We start from the raw sequence: 21052 nt of genomic DNA, 5'->3' as shown, positions 1-21052 counted from the left end.
CCTGCACTGGGCACTGGTGAGGCTGCACCTCGAATCCTGTGTCAGTTCTGGGCCCCTCACTGCAAGAGAGACATTGAGGTGCTGGAGCGGGGCAGAGAAGGGCAATGGAGCTGGTGAAGGGTCTGGAGCACAAGTGTGATGGGGAACAGCTGAGGGACCTGGGGGGGTTTAGTCTGGAGAAGGCTCATGGGGGACCTTTTTGCTCTCTAGACCTACCTGACAGGAGGCTGTAGTGAGGTAGGGGTCTGTCTCTTCTCCCCAGTAACAAGCAATAGGACAAGAGGAAGTGGCCTCACGCTGTGCCAGGGAAGGTTTAGATTGGATATTAGGAAACATTTCTTCACAGAGAGGTGCTCAGGCATTGTAACAGGCTGCCCAGGACAGTGGTGGAATCACCATCCCTGGAAGTGTTCTAAACCGTGTAGATGAGACCCTTAGTGTCATGGTTTAGGGTGGACCTGGCAGTCCTGGGGTAATGGTTGGACTTAATGATCTTAAAGGACTTTTCCACTCAAGAGGATCAACACTTGTCTGCAGATAAAAAAGGACAAATGAATAATGGAGATCTGAAAACCTGATTTACAAGCCCTAAGTCCATTTAATAGCTTAGCCTGTTCTCTTAGCCTCTTCTGAGAAGGCTTAGAGTACTTTTATGTATATATAAAACTAACACAACGGTGAGCTCAGTGTTTTGTAACTAAGCCTCCAAGATCATTGATGTGACAAAGATCAGCTGTAATACTCACCAGCAATTAATTAAATTCCTTTGCACACTAAATAGTTCTCCTTTGTGTAAAGAATGCCATGTTTTCTGCAGTGAAGTGCTAAGAATACTGATCTCATAGTGCAGTAGTGTATTTATAAGCTGAAAGACTTGTATGTGTCAGCATCAAAGGTATTTATAGGGAATTGGCGAAGTTAAGCTGCATCTGCAAGATATGAAATCAATCTTACTCTAGCAGTATTGCATTAATAGAGAGATATTAATCAATAAAGGAGCATACAGTACAACCTAAATATCCAACATAGTACATCCCCTAAATCTTACCCAAGTCCAAGAAGAGCATAGCTGGTGTCAATAGCACATTTAAAACAAAACTGCATCATATTCTGCAGTAATATGGGCTTACTATTTTTCTAAGTGGGTGTTAAGTTTTATATCTTGTAACATGTTTGTTTGTATTTGTCCTTTTCTACTTTTAAATGCATTAGAAAGCTTTGTTATCAATTTATTGGGGGGATAGAAGGTGGGAGAATTGTGTTTAATTAGATACTACCTGATTTCTAGATAAGCTTTACAAAAGGTAAACTATAAAGTCTGCCCAAATATCTAGGATGCTTGATTCCAGAATGTGAACTCAGTAATACAGAGGAAAGTCCTGTTATAGACATATGGGGACAGACATCAGAACTTTGTCTTTTTCTTTGTAAATGAAAGATTAAGTCATTCTATCAAGCTTTCAAAAAGAAAAGGTTTTTCATCCAAGAACACAAAGCATAACAAAGCCCAGGCACTGGAGCATGAAGTTGTAATTTAATCTGAAGTGCATATTTTGAAAAATGAGAGTAATTGTTAGAATAAATCAGTGTCTGAGGTTCTGCACTCTTTCTCCTAATCTCTTGCAATCATAAATGAACACTTTTCCAAAAACCATCAGTAAAAATTACTAGGCTTTTTGTTGGGAACTTTAGGATGAAGTTTCTTAAACCAGATGAAAAATTGGTTTAGTTTGAAATCAGTAACAAACAGTCCACTGATTTCGGTAGAGACAAAAGTTCACCATATGAATATAAATGCTCCAAAACAAACTGATGGTAGGAAACAATCTTTGATTTTATCTGAACACCAGCTCTTTTTTTTTTTTTTTTTTTTTTGAGCTTGTCCTCATTTTGTTCCTTACCTTACCATTGTTTTTGTTGTTTGTATGTTCAGATGTGGGTAGTGGTAGAGCAGAGGAAACCTGTTTCTTACTTCTAATTCATGTGTTTCTGAGAAGCCACCCTAGCCCTTCCTATGCTCAGCTTTGGATCTTTCAAGGAGTCTTGCATTTTAACCATTTGGACTTACAACTGAGCACAAGAAGAATGAAGTAACAGAGATATTTTTCTGTTTTTCCTTAGCACCAGATTAAAGAAAGTCCAATTGTTTGCTCGGTGAAAAAATAAAACAGTGCTTTATTTTAAAGCTCATCAAGTAGCCAATGTAATTTATGTGAGAGGTGAAAATATGTTACAGACTAAGATTAAGAGGGCTTATCTAATTCAACGAATTTTAAAGTGGTAGGGGAGGAAAAAAGCCAAATAGGCTGAGGTACTGAAAACATACTGCTTTTGAAGTTAAAACTAATTGTTGCTAAAAGTGTTAAGAAGAAAATCTGAAGACATTAAAGTTCATCCCAAAAAATAAGGAAAAACAGCTTCTGTGGGTTCATTGAGATCCCACTGACATGGAGCAAAGCTGAAACCTTCTATTTGCTACTCCTTTTGCCAGCAGAAGAACAGAAAATGTAACAGGCATCTTCCAGAAAAAATATTTTCATCCCCTAAGGAGGTATGCATGCTGCAGACTGCAGTATGAAGTTAAGTTGCTCTAGGTTTAGCTACGGCACTACAATTACCGGCCTCTGTTTGTTTTAGCAGGACTCCAGTGCCTGAACTTGTTAATTTGCTTACTTGCAGCCAGTTTCGACACCTCTGTATTACATTTCACTTGACAAAGAAAGATATCCTTATTGCAGAACCCTAACCACAAGACCATCGTTCTTCCCTTTTAGGCTTCCTCTGACAAACAATGTCAATGACATGCCCAGTTTAAAAAACCACTGGTTTCATTGTGTCACTATTAATCATTATGAGGCCAAAAAGGAAAACATGATGCTAAATCAATTGCAACACGTACTATCTTAACTTCAGTTGTCATAGTATTGCAGAGTTTTGCTGTGTGTTTAATCTAGCCCTGTGTACACAGGACTTTGAATTCCAGGTGATTTCAGCACATTCAGTTTTTTAAATACTAGCAGCAATGATTTGATTTTTGTATGTACTATAATTTCTACTAACAAATTAAAAACGCTCAACAAACATCCTACCCTGACATAATTAAACATTATTTCACTAGAAGTAGCAACATTTCCATAAGACCAACTGTGATCAAGACCTGTTCCTACACCTACCTGTGACAGCTATAATGTTAGTGAAGTTCTGCAGTGGATCAGATTATAAGTTCAACAGTTATAATGCTGTAAGTAAAAAAAATCAAATCGAGCACAAACGTCATTTGCTAGAAAAGCAGCAATTTACTGGTAATCAGGATATAATGAAACTTCTTCAGATGAAAATGTACTGTCGATAATTAGGCAAGAGAAGTTGTAGCTTTCTTTTTGTATAAATACATGTATGTATGTGTACATATATACACATATTAGAAACAAAGCAAAGATGAACCATTATGAGAACAAGGAAAATGAAGTCTTTGCTTAAGTTGAACTACAAAGTCAGTGTGGACACATTCTTTGTTACTGGCAGGTACTGCTGCTACTTGTTAATTAACAGGTATGATGTTCATAATGCAAGACAATTACAGGTTTTCCTCAAAGTACAGACAGCCACTTGTGTCACCTTAATGTAGCAAGGCCATAAGCTAGAAGCTTGTCAAGCCTTAAGTTATTAAGTCAAAGCTCTGCTATTCTGAAGTGCAAGGATGTCTAAAGACGTTGCTATTGAAGCCATGACAGTGAGAAATCTTGAATGTGAAGTGACTACAGAACACGAAGGAAATGAAATTGAAAATGCTTCAGAGAATCTTTAAATGAAGAATAGAATATTCAAAGGTCAGGAAATTCCCTTTACATTTACCTTTACAACATGAATGTTTCCAAACTAAATGAAGATAATGATGCTTTAGTTCTGTTTTCTTTGTTATAACTCTATTGAATCAATTTCTGTATATAAATGAATGATAAATTGCATAATGCACGTATGGTAAAGCCAAGGGTGAAATCTAGCACACATTTAAAATTGACAGTGGAAGATGTCATTTCTACTTAACAACAGTGGTACCAGAAACAGTCAGAATCATACCTTTTGATGACAGTAATGAAACTATGTTCACTTTTTCATTCCTTCCATCATGGTGCTCATTGGATAAGCAGAAACATTGGATAGCATCCATTTTTCATCTTCAGGAGAACTAGTTATTAGAAGCCATTTAGTTGTGCTTGTGTTGCATCAATGAAGTCAATGACTTTGCATGGTACAGCTGAAAATAATAGATTTAAGATCATAGAACAATTCAGGAAGAGAGCTGCAAATGTCATGTATTTCAACTTGTTGCTCAAGCAGCATCTGCATGAAGACAGTACAGTTTGCTCAGGGCTTTGTGCAGTCAGGTCTTGAAAACCTCCAGACTGCATGGCCCCATTGGGTAACCTGTTCCACCACTGGACTCTTCTCATGGGGGAAAAGGTTCCTCTTACATCTGTTTAAAATGGTGCCCATTGTCACTTTTCCTCCTGCCATACACCACAGTAAAGAATCTGACTCCATCTTCTTGGTAACTGTGTCATTGGTGCTGTAAAACTAGTTAGATTCTTCAAAGCCTACTCTTCTTCAGGATCAACAAGCCCAATTCCTTCAGTGTGTCCTCTCCTGGCAAGTGCCCAAGTCTCCAACCCTCTTGGTGGCCCTGCACTGAACCCACTGCCATTTGTCTTTCTGGTATTGGAGGCTCCAACCTGGACACACATTCTAGACATAATGAGTGCTGACTGATGGAGGTTAATGACTTCTCTCAATCTACTAGCTATGTTTATGTTAATGCATGCCAAGAAGCTGTTGATCTTTGCTGCCAGGGCACTCTGCTGACTCATGTTCATCTTGCTGTCCACCAAATCCCCAGGTCCTTTTCAGCAGAGCTGCTCCTTAGCTGGAAACTCCCCAGTGTTTACCATTGCAGAAGTTTACCCCTTTCAAAGGGGCAGCCTTTTGCAACTGTCCTCGAATTTTCAGGGATTGCCTGAGATGAGATGTTAAACTGCAGGATCTTCATTACACGTCATCATCATCATCATCATCATCATAGTAATAACAGTAACACATCTACTATACATTTATAATTCAAAATGTATTTAATGCTTAATATAGTATTATGATTATTCCCACCATCAAGGAGATTTTGCAAAATCAGAAATGAAATAAAATTGCTTTTCTACTTACAAATGACCATATTTGTTATAGAATCTGTGAGAGGCAACAAAAGCAGTACCAAAGCAAGTGATCTGTGCTGATGAAGTGAACAATATTACATCTTTTGAATTTTTCTGATTGTTGTTGTTTTAATTTTGTAACTATAATATTGCAAATAAGTCTGTGCACTATGCTTGATTTTCAGATCGTAGCTATCATTCTGTGCTTCTTTCAATGGCTTGGAGAACTTCTCTTTAGCAGTCTTCACATATTAAAAAAATTCAGCATAGCTAAGAGGCTTTTCACAAAAAAGATCCTTCATTTATGAAGAATACAAAAACAAACCATGGCTGAACCTTGTGTTTAGTGGAAATTTTGAGGTATGGACCACAGATCAGATTGAGGAACATTTCTTGCTATTATGGCGACAATGTGACATCACATAGCCACAGTTTAAAGTGAAAAAAACCAACAACCCAACTCTCTTTAAAAGCGTTTTGGTTATTTCTGCACCAGACTGCTTCCTGACAGATGTGTCTAGAGGGATCCATTCCTTTACATAGGTATGGAATGGATCACACTCCTGAAACAGACTAGTATGGACCCTGAATTTACAGAATGAAATGTCGAGTTCGATTTATGCAGAGAGGTTTTATGTGAGCCAATGAAAATGCAGGTGACGTTCTAATTCAGCAGTACTTTTTGTTTTATTGGGTTTTTTAAAGAACTTTTATGCAGGAATGGAGTAATTTTAATGATGGTAAGAATATTGTTAATATAAACTCCATTGCATTTTTTCTAAGGCAGACTATCCAAGGTGTTTTCTATGCAGCATGCACAAAAATACGCAAAACAAGTGAAATTAAGAAGAAATATAGCAATAAAAGATACCATGCTGTGAAAAGAGGATCAAATATGTTACATTCAGTTGACTGAAAGCCAAACTAATTTTTCAGGTTTTGTTTTGAATTATGTATTTTAATATCAAAAGTGTAGTTAGTTCTTGTTTCAGTTCCTGTCACAAACTGGGTTTAAAAGAATTATCTATCTTGATTTTAAACTCTGTGATGAGGAAACTGCTGCAACATTTAGCAAGTTGCTTCAACAGTTAATCTACTTCCCTGTTAAAAATCTGTATGTTACTTTGAAGCCTAAGGTTCCAGCCATTGAATCTTGTCTTTACCAGAATGGAGGTACCCTACATGGATTCTTGTAAACTGATACCTGAACCTCCATAAAGCTTTCCTTTGATGAATTAAGAAGACTGAGTTCCTTGCATTTTCTGGTACAAGACATGATTTCCCATCATTCTTGTGGTTCTTCTCCAAAAATATTTCAGTGTCTATTTGAAGTGTAGATATGAAAACTGAACGTGGCATGACTGTAATTCCACTGCCAAATCTGAATGCAAATCTACTTAACATTCTCCCTTCATGAGCCAAAGGACCTTTTTATGTCTGGGCCCCTGCATTAGGCTTGGAACTCCAAGTCTATAGGGTAACTACTGTGATAATTATACTGAAGCAGTAACTGTCAACAAAAATAAGTTGCTACTGACAAGGTATGTACTCTTTGCCTTTTAAATTATGCCTTTATTCTTACCATAGATAAATATGTACTATTTGACAGCTCACCATGCAATCCAGTTTACCTTTTATTATTCAGCATTGCTCCACAATGTGCATTTAATTTCAAACTTTATCAGTGATGATAAAGTTTCTACTGGTGATGATAAATGATCAGGAAAGAAAGTTCCAAGAGAGCTGGTTAATATTCAAGAATCATTTTTTTCAGGCTCAAAACTGGTGCATCCCCCTGGGCAATAAATCAAGCAAAGACCTTCATGGACGAACAAGGAACTCCTGTCAAAATTCAGACAAGCAGGAGACGTGCAGAGATGGAAGAAGGGAAAGGCCGCTTGGGATGAATATAAGGATGTTGTCAGAGTATGCAGAAATGTGACAAGGAGAGCCAAGTCCCCATTAGAATTGTAGCTGGCTAAAGATGTCAAGAACAAGAAGAAAGGCTTCTTCTAATGTATTAATAGGGGAAAACTAGGGAAAAATGTGGGCCCATTATTGAATGGAACATCTCTCATATGAGGAAAGGCTGAGGGTGCTGGGACTATTGAGCCTGGGGAAGACAAGGCTCAGGAGGATTTGATCAATATGTGTAAGTATCTCAAGGGAAGGTGTCAAGAGGATGGGGCCAGACTATTCTCAGTGGTGCATGGCGATAGGATAAGAGGCAATGGGTATAAGCTGGAACACAGAAAGTTCCACCTGAACATGATAAAGAACTTCTTTCCACTGGTGGTGAATGAGCTTTGGAATAGATTGCCCAGAGAGGTTGTGGAGTCTCCTTCACTGGACATACGCAAGACCAGCCTGGACACAATATTGAGCAATGTTTTCTAGATGACCCTGCTTGAGCAGTAAGGTTGGACTAGATGATCCCTGGTGGCCCCTTCCAACCTCAACTTTTCTGTGATTCTGTGCATCTACGTTTTATCTTCCATTTTAGGCCATAAGTAAAATATACAGTGTATGGCAAAGGAGTAATACTTGAAAAACCTTACCTAAATAGAAATTTATTGTTTCCCATAGCTGAAGCTCGCTTTTACTTCATTCAGATTTACAGATTTTAGGCAAGCCTTTCTGCAAATAATACCTTTTTATTTTCACATGAGGAACTCCAGTATGCAAAGTCAGAATTTAACTCTTAGTAATTAAAGCTGCGTTTTGTTAAAGAAACTAAATAAGGAAAGAAAGTAAAAATTTAAAGATTTTGTAACACGTAAAAGGCAGAGAACTGTGTTGTAATTTTTTTCTATCCACGTAATATTTTCACTTGAGAAGACAAATGTCAAATTTATATACATGTAGTGTTTCAAGAATATTAGAAATGAAATTCTGACCAAGTTGTAGAGGCTATGGAAGAAATCATTCTGGTAACAAAGCAGATAAATTTGTATGCATCATGAAGTCTGTTGTCATAACTAAAACAAGGATGTTGAGGTTTTACCATGGTTTGCGGGGGCAAAACAAAGTTACATCTGTTTCTAAGATAGTACTTAGCTACAATGTGCCGGTGTGGTTAGCACAAAATGTGTAGAGTGAAGAGACACAACATTATTTGCCTGAAGTGATAAGCTTACTGGGTTCTATTCTGAGCTTCATATATCACATATAGATGCTTTGATCTGCTACCACTAGACTACCAGCATTCCTTTCAAAATTTGTCTGTCTTTAATCAACAAAGAAACAAAACTGCCATTTTTGACATCAGCAAGTTCTAAAAATCTGACAAAATGTTTATTATTTTATCATCATAGAAACAAGAATGTATTTTACAGGTAGGTCTGCTAGTCACTGTGTATAACTATGCCAGTTTCTCTTTTTTGTATGCTGCTATTGCTTTTTTAATACCTAATTGCTTTATACATCAAGCAGGCAATTTAGAAACCTCATTAAGAATATCAGCAAATGTTATGCAAGTACTATCCTAAGTCATGCATGCTTGGCTACAAGGTAATAAAGATACATTAAAAATTAAAAAGTATTCTGTGCAGATAGCACTTATCACGGGGCAAAGGTTTGTAGTTCCCTATGAGTTAACTGACTTCAGCGGGACTATTTGTATTCTTAGAGAGCAACATATGTTAGTACCTTACTGAATCAAACCAGGGAAAGGAAGCTTTAAACATTTTGTGTAATTGTTACCAGGATATTCCCAAGCATAGAAAAAAAGCACCCCAGAATGACAGAGGATTACCAGCTACGAGTAGACATTTTGGAAGTATTTACATACTAATTATGTTGCTAAGCCAGTAGAACAATGTAGAGTGCACAAGGTTTATTTACATCTCGGGCAGCTGACAGATTGCAAATTAGAAGACATACAGCATTCAGATAATCAGTTACCTATTTGCTATGTCCAGTCTTGAGAAAACTTGAAACTGTAGGTGAGAAGAACGAGCACCGCTGAAAACTGGGGATATGAGACATCTCAGCGTTGAATTCCAGATTCATTAATTACAAAGATTATTCTAAAATTTATGTTAAAAAAATCCATGAAAAATATAGTTCCTATCATCTAATAGTTAGCCAATCATGAGCCACAAGAGAATAGAAAAGTTGAATAAAACTGCAAGAAAACACCAGCATCTTGTTAATAAAATTTCTATGAAAACTGTCCCAGAACAACTTCCAGGAAAGCCAGTAAGAGTCAAACTGAATATGGAAAAAGAAACAACCACATCAGTAGCAAGAGCATCAGGAGAGTATTTCACCAAGACTCTGCTTCATCTGCTACAGAAGGCAACCACTAGGTGTTCTCTTGTGCCATAGAGATTTTTAGGCAAACACCTATCACCCAGACAAACCACGAAAGCTTGAAACGTGTGTCTGGAGTATATGGTGCCCTTGAATACACTGTGCTGGTTAAAAAAGGACTTTTAGTTGATTCCTGCAAACAGTTGTGTGGAACCTCACTGTAAATTCTATGACTTACCAGTATTATGTGCAGAATTAGCAGTGGAACCACGAATGGTGTAGCACCTACCTTACTGCTTTGTTTGGGGCCTACTCAGTGCAGCACAATGGGTGGGGAGGTTACTGGAGAGCAGCACCCTGTGCCACCCATGCCCTTGGGATGCATGTGGTGCTGCACTGGAGAAAGAGACTGCAGGGGTTTAGTGGGTGCTAGCAGAGTTCAGCTGCAAAGAAGCGTTAGGTATAGAACGGTTGGCTAGCAAAGGTTCATCATCTCCACTGTCAACAACACTCCATTTCCATGTACATAATATCTTTTTGGCAGTTTATCTGAACTTTGAGTAAACATTCTTTTCATTCACTTATTTTATTAGCTATGAATTGCAACATGTTTTTAAAAACTCATTTAATTAATGAAAAAACATATGAATCAATAAAGTACACACATAACGAAAGGTGACCAGATATCTTAGCTCACTTACGAGAACTGGATATACTCTGTTTTTATACCAATTATTAATGAACACACTATCAACTTCCTTTCAATTCAGAAACTGGTTTAATTTTATTTAAAAGTATGATCAGATTATTTAATATGTACTAGCCATAAATTTCCCTCTTGGGATTTTCTTCTTGTTGTTTGGTTTTTAATTTAAAGTAACAGAAAATGTATAATTGCTATAGGATTTTACCCTCACAACAATAAACAAATAATCCTTTCCCACGGGAGGGAGGACTGAAGATGTAAGATGCATTTCTTATAAACTTTAAAAAAAAAAAGGTTTCTTAACATTCATGAAGACTGTTTTTCCATACATTGATGATGTTTTTTCCATCAGATGACTGTGCTTCTTCGGAACTTTGGAAAAAGGTTTTAATATCCTATGGAAAGGAAAATGAAACATTTAAAGGTCATTTGATGTTGCAGCTTCTTCTACCTTAAAAATTCTAATAAAAATGCCTGTCTTTCCAAGGGGTGAGCTTTCTAACTAGTGGCTAGATTATGACGAAAAACTAACTTCAGTGGAGATATATTGCTACAATTTATACTCCCCTTAGATTACAGAAGATGTCTTTCAGAAGGGCACTAAAAACTATGCCGTGATTCAGCTTAAGTATTATGTATGTTCAGCACACTAATGAAAATATAAACATACAGTGACAATTACAGAAAGAACATTTTTCATGGCAAATTCTAAAAGAGTTCCTGATTTAGCACTAACATCACTGAAATGATGTTTTCATGTTACTTACACAGCATCATCTTCAGCAGTTTTAGAAAACTACAGTGTGTTAAAATGCAGTTTTTAAAGTAAGCAGAGATCTTAAATATTGGCTTAAACTTATCAGTAAATAGGAGCATTAAGACTGTGTTTAAACCAGAAAATATTATTCAGAACAGAGTCAAACTCTTTAATAAAGCTTCTTTTATTTATATGTCATATTTCAGGCTGAACTTAAACAGTACTTCAAGGAAATGGAAATAAAAGAAAGTAAGTAATTAGCATTTGCAATAATAGCCACATTTAGTTATTTTTTTGCACAGTTTTGGATTCTTTATAGCATGTTGTTTCATTTGTTAATTTCCAATATATTTTATTTTATTTCCTACTTCAGCAATACTATCCATTGTGAAAGTAGGACTAATAAGGAATTTTTGATTAAAAAGTAATGTGCTAAATGTTTAAGACAAAGACAAATTTCTATCACTTTCTGGTACTGTCAGCAAATAATTTTTTCTTTAGAAGAATAATTGAGTCAGCATTGTTATAAAATAAATTAGTTTAAATTCAAATACATACTCCAATATGTATTTTGTGCACATTTTTAAGATACAGCATTTTTTAAAACACAGAAATTGCCTGTATGTAACGATGTCTCACATGCCTTGTAAAATATCAGGAGCATTTCAATAAGTACAGAGGAACCATTTTAAAAGATAATTTTAGTAGTCCTTTGTTTTAGAAGGTAGTACTAACATTTATCTTTGACTCGAAGAAATACTTCAGTTTAAGGAGGCCATTTTCAGCACACTGAGTCAGAAAAAGGAGTTTCAATTCCGGTTCGACAAAAGTAAATGTTAGCAAATGGAACCTTCAGCAAGTTCATTATCAGTACTTATCATTACCACACGAAGCAGATGAGGATCTCAGTTTAAACTGTAGTGCTTCTGGCATGACAGAATGTGAACTATATTATAAGAGTTCTAATAAATATAAAGTACAAGTCTATGTTCCTGTAAAAAATTAGCTCAAGCAATCTACTACTTATCATTGTGGAGCAAATGATACATAGAGATGCATCCACTACTGTCACTGTGCTCATCTGTGTGGGAAGTGGAAGTTTTACACCCCAGCAATGCCACAGAAATAAATATCAGCCTAAAAGTAAGAATAGTGTGATTGAAAATTATAATCAATGCAGAAATGACAGTAGCAGAATAGTATTTAAGAATGTTTTATCTGGGTAAATTTTACTTATGTAACAGTTTTGCAGAGGAAAGCAAAACTAAATAGCCTCAGAACACTGGAGGAATAGTACTACAACAGGTTTACTATGTCTGTGTTTAATGAAGCAAACAATGTTTCTGTTGCATGAATAAATATTTTAATAATTTTTAAAATGTAATAAACAGTATTTTTCATTTATGTTTTCATTTCCTAAGATTATTTTTTTAATCGGAATATGTGATAAAGAGAAACGTAACATAGGTCTCTTTTTTTTTAAACTAGGTATTTGAACATTGAGTTGAATTTTCCTTCTTTTGCACTCTGGGACATTTAAAACACCACATGAAAAAGGTTTCTCAAGTTTCATAAGTATTACAACTACTGCCTATGAGTAGACAATGATTCAGCAGTGCTTTTTTCTGCCAAAGTATGCATTTAGAGTTGACTGTGAACTACATGTTCTACCTCACAAGCCTTACTGAATATAACATGTATGAACTCCCCCTAAATAGAAAGCATTATTACTTTATTAAATGATAATTTAATAATTTCTGAATGTTTGTTGAGTTGTGTAAAATTAAATGGCTGCCCTGAGTATAAACAGATTTTGTAATAATTGTTCAACATAGTATCAAATTATTTTTTTTATAAAGACATGCAGAGAAGAGATTCAGAGCAGCCCTGTGGAGAAGGACTTGGGGGTGGTGGTTGATGAGAAACTCAACATGAGCAGGCAGTGTGCGCTCGCAGCCCAGAAAGCCAACTGTATCCTGGGCTGTATCAAAAGAAGCATGACCAGCAGGTCAAAGGAGGTGAGCCTGCCCCTCTACTCTGCTCTTGTGAGACCTCACTTGGAGTATTGTGTCCAGTTCTGGTGTCCTCAACATAAAAAGGACATGGAGCTGCTGGAGCAATGCCAGAGGAGGGCCACAAGGATGATAAGAGGACTGGAGCACCTCCTATATGAAGACAGGCTGAGAAAGTTGGGGCTGTTCAGCCTGGAGAAGAGAAGACGGAGTGGACACCTCATAGTAGCCTTCCAATATCTGAAGGGGGCCTACAAGGATGCTGGGGAGGGACTCATCATTAGGGACTCTAGTGGTAGGACAAGGGGTAATGGCTTTAAACTTAAACAGGGGAACTTTAGGTTAGATCTAAGGAAGAAGTTCTTCACAGTGAGGGTGGTGAGGCACTGGAATAGGTTGTCCAAGGAAGTTGTGAATGCTCCAACCCTGGCGGTGTTCAAGGCCAGGCTGGACAGAGCCTTGGGGGAGATAGTTTAGTGTGTGATGTCCCTGCTCATGGCAGGGGGGTTGGAACTAGATGATCTTAAGGTCCTTTCCAACCCTAACTATTCTATGATTCTATGCTAACTATACTATAGAAATCCTATATCAGTGGAACTGCTATTTATTTGAATGAATATCTGAGTAATGTAACTAACTGAAATGATTAACAAGACCAAAAATAACAGCAATAGTAATACGACAATTTAGAAGAAACAAGCTTAATCCGAGGGCCTAATTAAAATACATTTAAAGAGCCTGTTAAATGTATTCAAAACACAGACACATAGAAATACAATATGATATTCTATCTTCAAAACTAGAGTTTTGTAAAAAGGACTAATCAGGATTTGAAAGCAGGATAAAAAAAGTAACATTATGAAATGCATAGTATTTTTTATATCAACAAACTGAATGCTAATTATCAAACTACTTTGTTATCCTTAGTAATTATATTAATATCATGATGCCTCAAAATAACAGATTAACGAAAGCACTAATTTAAGAAATAGAATATATTTCTACATGCATAAATCCCAGACTTTTAATTTAAGTTTATGACAATTAACAATCAGAGTTATTAAAATGTGTGGTCGTTCCTATATTACTATATCTATCTGTGACAGACTCAGGATAGAAGGCAAAATTTCTAAGAAGAAATAATACCAGCCCTGAAAAAGGCCTCTTTAATCGACCAACCTTAATACACAAACCTCTGCAGTGGAGAAAGCAGAATGGCTTGCCTCTGCCACCTGAATCTGTTAGTCTAAAAATATTTTCTCATTTATTTAATTCAAAATGTAATGAAGTGCATTCATAAACACACACTCACATATAGGTGTGGTCTGACTATTGTAAAGGAATAAATTTCATCTGATAAGTGGAAAAAAAAGTGTTGGTAATGGCAAACCACTTGAAAGTTCTAGTGAAGACTAGAAAGACTACTAATCAAGACAAAAAAAACCAAAAAAAAACCAAAACAAAACAGACAAAAAAACCCAGATAAAAAAGTAACAGAAATTCCAAGTTTATTTGTTGGCTGAGGCTAACAGAAAGGTCATCATCATGTTGCCAGATGACTGGTACATGAATAGATAAAACAAACTCCATTTAAAAGACAACATATCTCACCTAGAGCTATCACCAGCGATAGTATTGGTTAAAATAGAAGAGGCCACCAACAGGCCAAAAGAATGACGTGCCCTAACTCAAATTAAAAAAATTGTAAGCTAGATATTCCATTTATAGTTTTCAGCAAAACATTTCATTTTCCACTGTTTATGACTACAGTAGTAGAAAGATTTTAACCTTGGAAACCACACCCTAACTAGCTATATTTATCTTGTAAAAGATCTCAAAATAACAGCACTGTGGTTGAATTTCATTTTTATAGAGATTTTTATAGTCTTGGGAGAATTTCAGGAAAACAATTGATGCTAAAAATATTGTTTACCTACTTTAGAAATGTTTTGGGAAAAAAAACCCAAACACCTCTTCACCAAATATAGAATAGTCAGACAAAAACTCTTCCTCGAGTTCATGTTTTTGACCAAAACCGTAACCTTCATAAAACAATGGCCACTGGGTCACTGTGCCTGTTTGCTGGTGAATATAATAATTTGCTATAAAGTTGAGTAAGAACTTGTGGATCTCCCCCAGTTAATCACAATTTGAAAGTAAGACTGTGAAGTGTTGACTTTATGCATAAAACAACAGTCTGTATTTACCAGCCCAGTCAAGGAATATAATCTTCCCTTCTTAAGTATAGAGAGCATAAAGCACTGTATTTGAGATACGGTCAGTATAAGCCCTTGCAAGAGGAAATTCTAAGCATTACAAATGAAAATTGAAGCTCTGCATCATCGAACTGTCAAGTCAGTAGATAGAGGCATCAAATGAATCTGCCAAGTGAGTACAAAAATGTATTATTTAAATGCAATGATTCCAATAGCTTGGTAGACAAGCTGTGGAAATTTCTTTGGCCTAGAGCACGTGCTTTGAAACCCTACTGCCAAGATTCATATACAATAGCTTCTCACCTACACTTTTTCTCATAGACTGACAATTTTTATAACTGTACTGCCCTGAACATATCCTACCAGGCAGAAGTAACATAGGTGATTGGTGGTGCCTAATAAATTTCAAATGCATTCTATAGCCCACTCTTTAAGCTATATAATGTAGTTCCTCCTGAAAGCAGTACAGGAAGATTAGAAATTTGATAAAGAATAGATGCTTTTGCTCTTGATATTCAGCTATTGCTTACTGAAAAAAGGTTTTAAAAAGCATCCCTCCTGCCTGTAAATAGCGAAGTATACGCATATGGCATTACTCAGTTAACACTTTAGTTAACTGCTACTTTAGACCACACATTTGGTCTTCATGGGGAGCTTGAACTATGTTAAATGTTGCAAAGTAAATGAAGTACTTATGTAAAGAACGGTTCTTGATCATGTACAGAACAGAGAGCTGGTTTAAGAAGCTGGTCTATGAGAAATCCAGTGAAGTTGGAAAAAAGTTCAAATGAGTAAATGCAGTACTTGATTAAATAAAAAGGGTCAGGAAGAAATTGGGATGGGAAGGGAGGAATGACCTAACATTCAATGGTGTCTATCTTCCCAAATTGGCTGAGACATTAACAGAGGCAGGATACATAGACATTCAGACTTGTAATCCTCAGTTGTGTTGTCTTTCTCTTACATTGTCCTTTTGTATCATTTCCTACTACCAAAAAAAAAAAAATTTAACCCTTTTTGATGGAGTAAATATATTCTTTTATTCTTATATCATGTCTTTTATTAGCAATGATTATGAGTGATGCAATATGTGCTGAGCACTTCACTCCTTACAAGTGTATGAATATAATTACAAAATAGGAAGTTACTCCTGCAGCATTATGCATCTTATTCAGCTTTAAAGGTTGTGCGATATTATGTGCCCCTGGTGCTGATCATCTCAAATTTGTGAAGACTGTTCATGTTTGAATTTTGAGCATGCAAATGGAAGCATTCCTTCATCTTGTCTCACACTATTTTCTTATACCCTATATATCACATATTTTTGCCATAGTTCAACACATTTAATAGGTACACTCTGGCCCAAACTTGTATTTTATGCAACTGTTTTAACGCACATTTAAACATAGGTGCGAGTAACAGGTAAGATCTAGAGGATAGCAGGGAAAAACATTTGGACCTGTACTACCCCTGCATGCCCTTTTCAGCAGCCTAGTTGGCCTGGAATGGAATGTGTTTTATCACATACTTCATAGCGTCTTGCAGTAAGATCCTCCTGGGAAGATAATTCATCCAGGCTGCCTTTTTTGTTGAGGGGAAAGGCAATGCCACATGTGACAAGGCAGTAGAAAAATTGTAGGCAGATATAGCCCAGCAAAACAGGCATAAAAAATATGTCAGAAAGCCGTGCAGTCTGTGATCGATGGTGTTTTCATGGCAAAGGAAATATCTAATCTCAACCTGCTATGCTATATATTTGGGCTACATTGCAAAATGGCAGTATTTAAATTAATTTCATTTACATTTCTGGGATGATGCAAATTTCAGTATGTGTACTTAAAAAGTTCTTGGTCCCAGAAAGCAATACTTACAGGAAGCTTATATTCTTGATAGCTGTTGACCAAATCTTGAACGAAAGAATGCTTCAAAAGGAGTGCAACTGGAATGGGTGTCAGATCTTTACTGCCTAACTCTTTGTATATTTTGATGAAATGCTTTAAGAAAAAAAAATAATACGTGGTCAATTTATTGTTCAAAAAAAAATGGGGAAAAGCAGAGATTCCATCGGGTATTTATTTAACATAAAATACAGCATACAAAACCTTCCTTGAATCAACCTGTTTACCTTATTATAGCTGCCTTCCTTCTCCGGATTACTAAATCTATTGTTATCTTCGTCTTTACTTCCTCCAGTATGAAACACTTTGAGTAGAGTTTCCACAGAAATTATTCCTTCACCCATGTAATTCAGGACTTCTTCTTCTTGTTCTATTAAAGTTTCCTCATCTTGCTCTATGTTGATGTAAGGTAAAGCCTAAGAAAGTATAGGTATAAAGTTGATATTAATTAATTAAATTGTCTGCCAGTAGGTCAAGTGTTTCAGTTAGACATTCATTAAGGATCACTGGATTATACTTCCAAACTTCAGTTCTTACAAAACAAAAATTGTCAAGTCACAAAAAATTATCTACTGACTGCAGGATGAAGGAATAGATCCTGAAAGTCCAGAAATATCCATAATGTTGCCATTAGTAGAAATTTAATAAACACCTTTTTCCATAAACGTGGCCAACATTCCACTGAAAAATTAACACTATTCTGAGCAACAAAACATAAAAAGACTTAATAGTTACAAATTGCAATACCTACTAAGAACTTTGTGTTTGTATAAGGAGGAAACTTGATAATTCTGGATGCTCACATGAAAAAAGTAGCACGAATTTTCTAGTCCAAACTGAGGAATCACTGCAAGAACTTCATTTAAACTAACAGTTAGCATAGGCTCATCACCAGCTGCTCACAGACAATGAGAAGGGCTTTATGCAGAAAAATTAGAAGTTACTATGAATAATCAATGAGGTGTCTTTGTTTAGAGATGCCAAAGATAACAAACAAATAAACAAACAAACCCAAACCAAAACCCAACAACTGATAAAAACCCAGCAAACAAAACAGCTGTAGAGATAGTGAGCACAAAGATGAGAAAGAACCTCATTATAGGTGAACAACGCTTTGACTAGATTAGGCCACTGTGTAGACTAACCACTAACAACAACAGGAAACTGCATTTATATTCCCGTTAGGAGGGACACACTGCTGAGATTCAGTCACATTCATGCTACAAGTCTTAGGCCATAATATCTGACCTTTTCAACATAGAAGGAGCAGAGTCATTGACAGAGTGTTTTTTAACAAAACTCTTTAACAGTCAGCAGTGGAGATCACCCAAATATCAGCACTTAGGCTTTTTTATCTCTCACTGTACCACTTACATTTTGCTGTAAGGTCTACACAACCAAAACCAAAATTATTGAAAGTTAAAAGCCAAGCATTTTAAGTGAAAGGAGTTTTGTTATGAAGTTAGTAAGAGAAATCTCTAGAATATGTTTGTCTGCTCTTCCCCTATTAACATCTTAAACTTATCAGGTGCTGCTGTGTAATACACTGGCTATCTAAAATGTATTACAAAACTTCTTTGAGATAAGCTGCATAGCTCTTTATATTCCACTGACAAATATTCCACTAATGTTTACTAGATTTCCAGTATCTTTAGTGGGAACTGGCATATTTAGATCACATGTAAACAGCCACAGTTAGACAAAGGCTTAGTTTCTTAATTTTGTGCTAAAAAACACTTCGTATGTCTCCAGGCATCTGCGTCTTTCTGTTTGTTGGAGCTTGACTCAAATGTGACACAATACCAACTCATTATTTACTTTTTGCCACCTTGTGGTTATGAAATACCTTGCATGAAATGTTGGCCTCACTGAAGCGAGTGGTGAAAACTCATTCACTTCAGTGGAACAGGATTTTATTTTTCTCTTTTTTTATTCTATTCAACATGATTGTTGAAGTGTGCAGATATGAAACACGAGGCATAACAAGAAAGAAATATCAAAATCATGTTCTATCAACCCTGCAGTTCTGAGCACCAACCTATAAAAGATTACTATAATGGCAAAGAGAATCCACATATGCACAATGTCCACTTAGCATCTAATTTTTAGATATTTCTAGATATCTAAGGGAATCCCAAACATCAATTAGGCATAAAAACAGTCTGTGTAATACATTGTGAGACATACCTCAGATACACCATGGATTCACCAAGCAAATATACTGAGTGGGAAACTAAGCATGAAGAAATTCTCAGGTTGGATGGGATATAACTCTTTCTTCTCAGATACATTGTTAATTCTAGACTGAAGGGAATTTTTTTACCTTCAACAGTGACTCACAGCCTTAATAAGTTGTAGACACATAGGTGATAATGCCAGTGCAGGTAATTAGAAGCTTACAAAAGTCCCGACTAAACAGATCAAACCAAGCAGAAAACACTGGGGAAGGGAACAGTTGTGTTGCTTTATATCCAATGACATGAGAGATACAACTTTCCACTGAAATAAGGGAAACTATTCAGACCCACTGTATCTAATTGGAAGCATTCTGTACTCTCCTTCTACGAAATGTAAAAAAAAATTGTCTTATTCAGTCTCTCTCATGGACAAAAATTCCATTGTGCCAAATAAAAGCAGACACAGGGGAGTACAAGAATATATTTTGACATTTGAAGTGATAAAATGTAATTATTAATATGGATAGAATTACATTGTGTGGTAAAATTATGCCCTTTCTACAGTTTCTGGAAAGCACAACTGTATTTTAAGTATTAAGCAAATACTAGAGTCACTGCGGTTGTGACAACACAGTGAAATATTTTATTATTGAGAAGAGCAAGCTCTTCCCAAGGTGTGTACTGATAAAATATTATGTCTCAAAAAATTACTTATAATTCAATAATAAGTAACTGACACATACAGTACACTAATGGCAGTTTTGAAACTAAAAATGACAAGATACTCCAGAAATGTTCAAAAGCTTCATTTGATGTGGCAATACATTCATCATAGCTCTAAGAACAACTTTTTAAATTATTTACTATAAAATAATTATTCATCCTTCTGATTTACGTGTAAGCCAAAACACATGAAAATAACACAAACGTGTATATACCTTTAAATATCCCAAAGAAACACAGTGGAAAAGAAATTCTATGAGGTTTCGTATCTTTAGATAACAATACTGTAAGTCACACTACAGTAACAACAGATAACAACTACTGGAAGTCTAATTCCTGAGAACTGATAGTTGGACTTAGCTGTCTAAGATTAGGGTCCTCTGTTCATCTGTACAAGGAGCAGTTCGCAGAAAATATCTTAAACTTCCATTGTTATCTGACAAGCAAACTTTCAGGCTTTTGGAAGAACACTTATGAGTATTATTACCGAAGTCAGTGGAACTATTTGCAGAGTTCCTCTGAAATCAGTGGGACTCCGTTTAAGGACTGGAGCTACCCAGAAATATACAGAAATCTAGCCAATTTTTAATTTGCAAGAATCACTACTATTATCTAATATTTTACTGTAATATTTTACCGCACACGGAAGAGGAGCTTTTCTACGAATGTATGTTCCAGTAGCAATGCTAAGTGCTCTGTAAACACCTTCAACTGGATCAGAATGGGAGGCAAAATAAAGTAGCATCTCAGTATAGTTGAGCAGAGCAGGATCTTTTCTGGTATCAGCAAATAAACTGAAGAAAAACTACAGAAGGACAAAAATATATAAATTAGTTTCTACAAGTGAAAAGCAGAAATCAATGACTGTAGAGATGAAAGAAAGTAATGACTGATGATAAGTGATAATATCTTTAAAAATGTGTTAATACTGTGTAAATCAAGATAAATAAAAAATGTTATTCAAGGAAACAGAAATCGTCGTATTTTCTTTTCTAGATTGCGGGCTTTCCTAGAACAAGGAGAAATTCATAGAATCTTGTATCACGACAAATAGATCCAAAACACTTTCTTGTATTCATAGACTCATAGAATCATAGAATAGTTA

The sequence above is a fragment of the Nestor notabilis genome, unplaced genomic scaffold (genome assembly GCF_000696875.1).
Source record: "Nestor notabilis isolate BGI_N333 unplaced genomic scaffold, ASM69687v1 scaffold7577, whole genome shotgun sequence".
Taxonomy (NCBI): domain Eukaryota; kingdom Metazoa; phylum Chordata; class Aves; order Psittaciformes; family Psittacidae; genus Nestor; species Nestor notabilis.
This window is presented reverse-complemented; position numbering follows the sequence as displayed.